At 42.3% G+C, this 5,162-nt stretch overlaps 1 long non-coding RNA gene across 1 annotated transcript; it reads left to right on the top strand.

Annotated features, from left to right (window-relative positions):
* The first annotated feature begins 337 nt into the window (after positions 1–337).
* On the top strand, positions 338–833 carry LOC133418531 (uncharacterized). The gene is made up of 3 exons (XR_009770457.1): positions 338–400; positions 628–717; positions 804–833. It is a non-coding gene; the product is annotated as an uncharacterized LOC133418531 (long non-coding RNA).
* The last annotated feature ends 4,329 nt before the right edge of the window (positions 834–5,162 follow it).

Below are 5,162 nucleotides of genomic sequence, written 5' to 3'. Positions count from 1 at the left end.
GTGGCACTGTTTGAATACGGGAGGGTTCACAAATACGCTGGAGGTAAATCAGACAGACTGAGAGTTACAGAGGAATGTTCTCTGGTTTTAGAGAAAGTCACAGCTGAAGATGAAGGTGTTTACACCTGCAGACAGTTCAGATCAGGAAAACAAGTCACAGACTCTAAGGTTCAACTGTCTGTTAACATCAGTAAGTACTAATATAATAGTATTTTCAGCTTGAACTTTCTCATTCAAAAAAACTTGTGATGTTAAAATAATTTTGGTTTGAGTGAGAAACATAATTTAACAAACAGATCTAAACTAAATGTTCTTGCAGGAGCTTCAACGGCCCCACAGATGACAACAATCCCTCCACCACCATCAACAACATTCACCTCTGCTAGAAATGATGATACAGGTTTGTCATTTATGATATGATTTATGATAAAGAACCGGAGGTTTAATTTACGTGACTTTAAGCCCTCCCAGAGGCAAGATTATGCAAAATTAGTTTCATTGAAACCGCATTTTTTAAATTTCTTCTTTCTTTTAAATTTCTTCTTTCTTTTAAATTTAAGTTTAAATGGGTAAATGATTTTAGATTATAGCAGCATAAAACTGTCCAATACTTGATTGTGTTGGAAGGTCTTTGGTGGAGAAGGGTCTATGTTCCCGTGGGTGTGGCAGCTCTCTCCATCATCGTCGTGTCAGTTCACATCTGGACAAAAACTAACGGTGAAAACATGAACACATGAAACTTTCATCAAGAAAATGTTGGATTCGGTGAAAACTAAAAATGGCTATTTTTTTTGTATTTTCAGGTAACAAGACTGATCATAACAAAACTGTGAGTTTTAAATCTTCCATCATTCATTTTCAATTAAATTATAATAATGAAAATATTGGGAATCTTTTGGGGATGAAAGTAAATAACTGACAAAGAAATCTGGACACCAAGTGAAAGGCTGACGGGTATCTGAACCTCTGTGCTGTGTTTTCCAGGTGATCAGTGATGAAGAGGATGGTGATGATGATGTGGTGACCTATGAAAATACCGAAGCCCTGCCTGCTTCTGTTAAATCCACAGATCAATAAATCAGCTGTAAAAACAGATCTGACCTGAGCAGGAATGAACTCCAGCTTACCTTGGTACAGAATTGAAAAAAGGCTTTTTTTCCTGTATTTCTGCATAAACCTGGACTAAAGTGATACAAAATGAGCAAAATAATCAGCTGGATATATTCATATTTCCTGCCAGAAGTTGGGTTCCAAAATATTCATGAGAAACAGCTGTTATTACATGAAAGGATAATCGATCAGGACTTGAGGGAATCGTTTTATGAAATTAGAATCAACATTTATTTGCATTTTGTGTGATCAGAGTTGAAATAACTTGAGTCAGTTCCACTGTTTCTTTCCACTTATTCATCTAACTTTGTGCATGAAACGGTTAATGAAACTTTGTGTAAAAGTATGATCTTTGATCCAGCTTCTCCTCATCTGTCCTCGGTCATTGATGAAAACACAAAAGCATCAATGTTTATGTTTAGTCATTCAAATATTACAATTAAATAAGCCGTAAAAGAAAAAAAAACATTTAAATATGTAAAAATAAACTTTTTTACATTCAGTAATTGGTATTTTGTAAATTAAAATATTTTAGTTTAGCTTAAATTCCATAAAAGTACTTTCTTACAAACACTGTTTTCATTATTTTATTTTATTTTGTCTGCATACATAAATGGTTACTACCAAGTTGGTAAAAACCTATCTACCTAGCATATGCATTTTAATATATAATCAATTTAATATATAGCATATCATGTCTTCTTTTTTTCTTACCTTTGCTGTTTTTAAATGTTTTTTGATGTTTTTTTTAAATGCGATCTGCTGGTTTTATTTTGTAACGTGTTGTGTACGGCGACCTTGAGTGCCAAGAAAGACGCCTTTAAAAATAAAATGTACTTATTACTTATTATCAAATATACATTCTTTTCTTTTCTTTTTTCGCATATATATACATACATACTGTATGCATGTATATAATATATATATATATATATATATATATATATATATATATATATATATATATATATATATATATACATATATATATATCTATATATATATATATATATATATATATATATATATATATATATATATATATATATATATATATATATATATATATATATATATAGATATATAGACACAAACAGCAACCATTTCAGGTCCCTGAGACTGAATCCAGACTAGGCTGCTGTGATCATCAGTCCCCCAAACACTGTTTTTATTGGTTGCGTCAAGAAATGCTGTCATTTGATTGAATTATTAATAATTAATAAAGTCGACTATTTATCAAATTGAATTATCAAAATGATAATTATTCTCGTAGGGGCACCACCTGGGCCTTAACCAGGAAAATGATAACTTTAACAGCAGAAAATCAGTCTCAGAAATTAGGGATTATTCCACCAGAATACAGTAAGAGCTGTTATTACTAGTGAATAATGTTGAAGGCTCTTGAAGAGTTCGGCACTGGTTCTGTCAAACAGTCAATGTGACCAAAATTGTATGAAACACAAACAACTTCTCATTAAAGATCAATCAGAATTTATTTACATGCGGGTATCAAAGCAGATGTAAATAAATACCCCAAATAAATCCTGACCGCAAACTACATTAACATAAAACCATTAACTAACAAAAAAAACAACCACAATAAAATGAAACTTAAACGTTAAATGCATGGATTGTAAGAGAAATCAAACGCAATAACAAAGATGATATCAAGAATGTCTACAGTTCAAAACATGGCTGCCAAAGATGGCTGCGTTTTTTTAAAGATGGTGGGGCTTCTGTGGTTTTTAAAGATGGCGGAACCCTCTTTAAGCCATGTGCAATTAGACCGGATGGTGATCCCGGTGTTTAAAACTTAACTGGCAGAAAATGTCACCACAATAACGAACACAATAATGTAATTTCATTAAACATAAATTCAGGCCTAAAGCGCTCTAAATGACTGATCGCCCAGAACACAGCCTCACGCGTCCTCGGGAGTCCGGATCTGAAGCTGCAGGCTCCGTCGGCTGCGGGCGCGGTCCTGCCGGGGGGTTTCCCAGTTGGTCACTCGGCTCACGTCGGGTCGGCTTTGATCCCAGCGCAGATCGCTTTCCTGGTGGGGATCCTCGGTCTCAGCGGCTCCTCAGTCTCTGTCCTGCTCCTAACTCCAAAAAGAAAAGTGAACAGTTGCTGCAGCAGCCTTATGCCGGCTCTGATCCTGATCGCGGCCTCTACAGCTGCCTCGCGGCGCACGGGGGGCCGGCTCCTTCTCCCGGAGCATCGTCTCGTCCCATGTGTGTGTCACCGGGCTGCGGGATGGCCTCGTGGTCCAAGGCTGGAGCTCTACGGCGGGGTCTGACTCCCGGAGCGGCCGTCCTGGGCGGCACGGCCCCTGGTATGGGAGAGTGCTCGAGAAAAGAAAAGGAGTTAGACAGGGAGAGAGAGTCAAGAGCGCAGCGCTCTGGTATCGGATCTTACGCCCGGCCCGTTAGTGCGGGCCCCCGACGGCTCGTCCAAGCCCCCACAGCTCTTAAGAAGCTGCTGGACCGCAAAACGCGTCCGTCCCGGCTCGCTGGTTGAAAGAAGAAAGAGTCTTTTTGGCCGGAGCCAGATTCGCACTCCGCAGGTTGGGTGACGTCATCAGTCCCTGGCCCATGATTGGGTGCGCGCCGCTTTTAGGCGCCGCCCCCCCACGCAAAGCACGCTGGGCCTTGTAGTTTTCAATAAGGCGGCCATTTTAGTAGGCTGGTTCAAGCTGATTTCAGGCCTGGGGTTGACCAGGGTTTCAAAGTTTGAATATACATTCACAAAATGTTCATAAACATTTATAACAGTCCACATGATCACTGGATGTGGCACAACACCAGCTAACCAATTGCATGATTTAGAAATTTTCTTTATTAGATTCGATTGACAAGACAGAGAGCAGCAGCAGCAGGGTAGATAGGGAGGGAGCGGGAAAGAAAAAAGATGTTAAAAAAGATCTCCCCAGTCGTTTTTTTTATTATTTATTTGATGATTCCTTCATGTTGGACTCCGGCAGGGCTGCCCATTGTTCATAATTTTTATGGAAGGGATTTCTAGGCGTAGCCAGGGGCCGGAGGGGATCCGGTTTGGGAACCACAGGATTTCCTCTCTGCTTTTTGCGGATGATGTTGTCCTGTTGGCTTTATCGGACCGGGACCTTCAGCATGTGCTGGGGCGGATTGAGGCCGAGTGTGACGCGGCAGGGATGAGAATCAGCACCTCCAAGACCGAGACCATGGTTCTCCATCGGGAACGGGTGGCGTGTCTTCTCCGGGTGGGTGGAGAAGTCCTGCCTCAGGTGGAGGAGTTCAAGTATCTCGGGATCTTGTTCACGAGTGAGGGAACGATGGAGCGTGAGATTGACCGACGGATCGGTGCAGCGTCCGCAGTTATGCGGTCAGTGTATTGAATGAACTTTGTGTAGTGACCGAAAGGACGAGATCGCGGATACTAGTGGCCGAGATGAGTTTCCTCCGCAGGGTGGCTGGACGCTCCCTTAGAGATAGGGTGAGGAGTTCGGTCACCCGGGAGGAGCTCGGAGTCGAGCCGCTGCTCCTTCACATTGAGAGGAGTCAGCTGAGGTGGCTTGGGCATCTGTACCTGATCCTCCTGGATCCTCCCTAGGGAGGTGTTCCAGGCATGTCCCTCCTCCCTAGGGAGGTTTTCCAGGCATGTCCCTCCTCCCTAGGGAGGTATTCCAGGCATGTCCCTCCTCCCTAGGGAGGTGTTCCAGGCATGTCACTCCTCCCTAGGGAGTTGTTCCAGGCATGTCCCTCCGGGAGGAGACCCCGGGGAAGACCCAGGACACGCTGGAGAGACTATGTCTCTCGGCTGGCCTGGGAACATCTCGGACTCTCCTCTGAAGAGCTGGAGGAAGAGATGGAGGAAGAGCTGGAGGTAGAGCTGGAGGAAGAGATGGAGGAAGAGCTGGAGGAAGAGATGGAGGAAGAGCTGGAAGAAGAGCTGGAGGTAGAGCTGGAGGAAGAGATGGAGGAAGAGATGGAGGAAGAGCTGGAGGAAGAGATGGAGGAAGAGATGGAGGAAGAGCTGGAGGAAGAGCTGGAGGAAGAGCAGGAGGAAGTGTC

Source organism: Cololabis saira, chromosome 18 (assembly GCF_033807715.1).
Source record: "Cololabis saira isolate AMF1-May2022 chromosome 18, fColSai1.1, whole genome shotgun sequence".
Lineage (NCBI taxonomy): Eukaryota > Metazoa > Chordata > Actinopteri > Beloniformes > Belonidae > Cololabis > Cololabis saira.
Note: the sequence above shows the minus strand (reverse complement) of the source record. Positions and strands in the feature narration are given on the sequence as shown.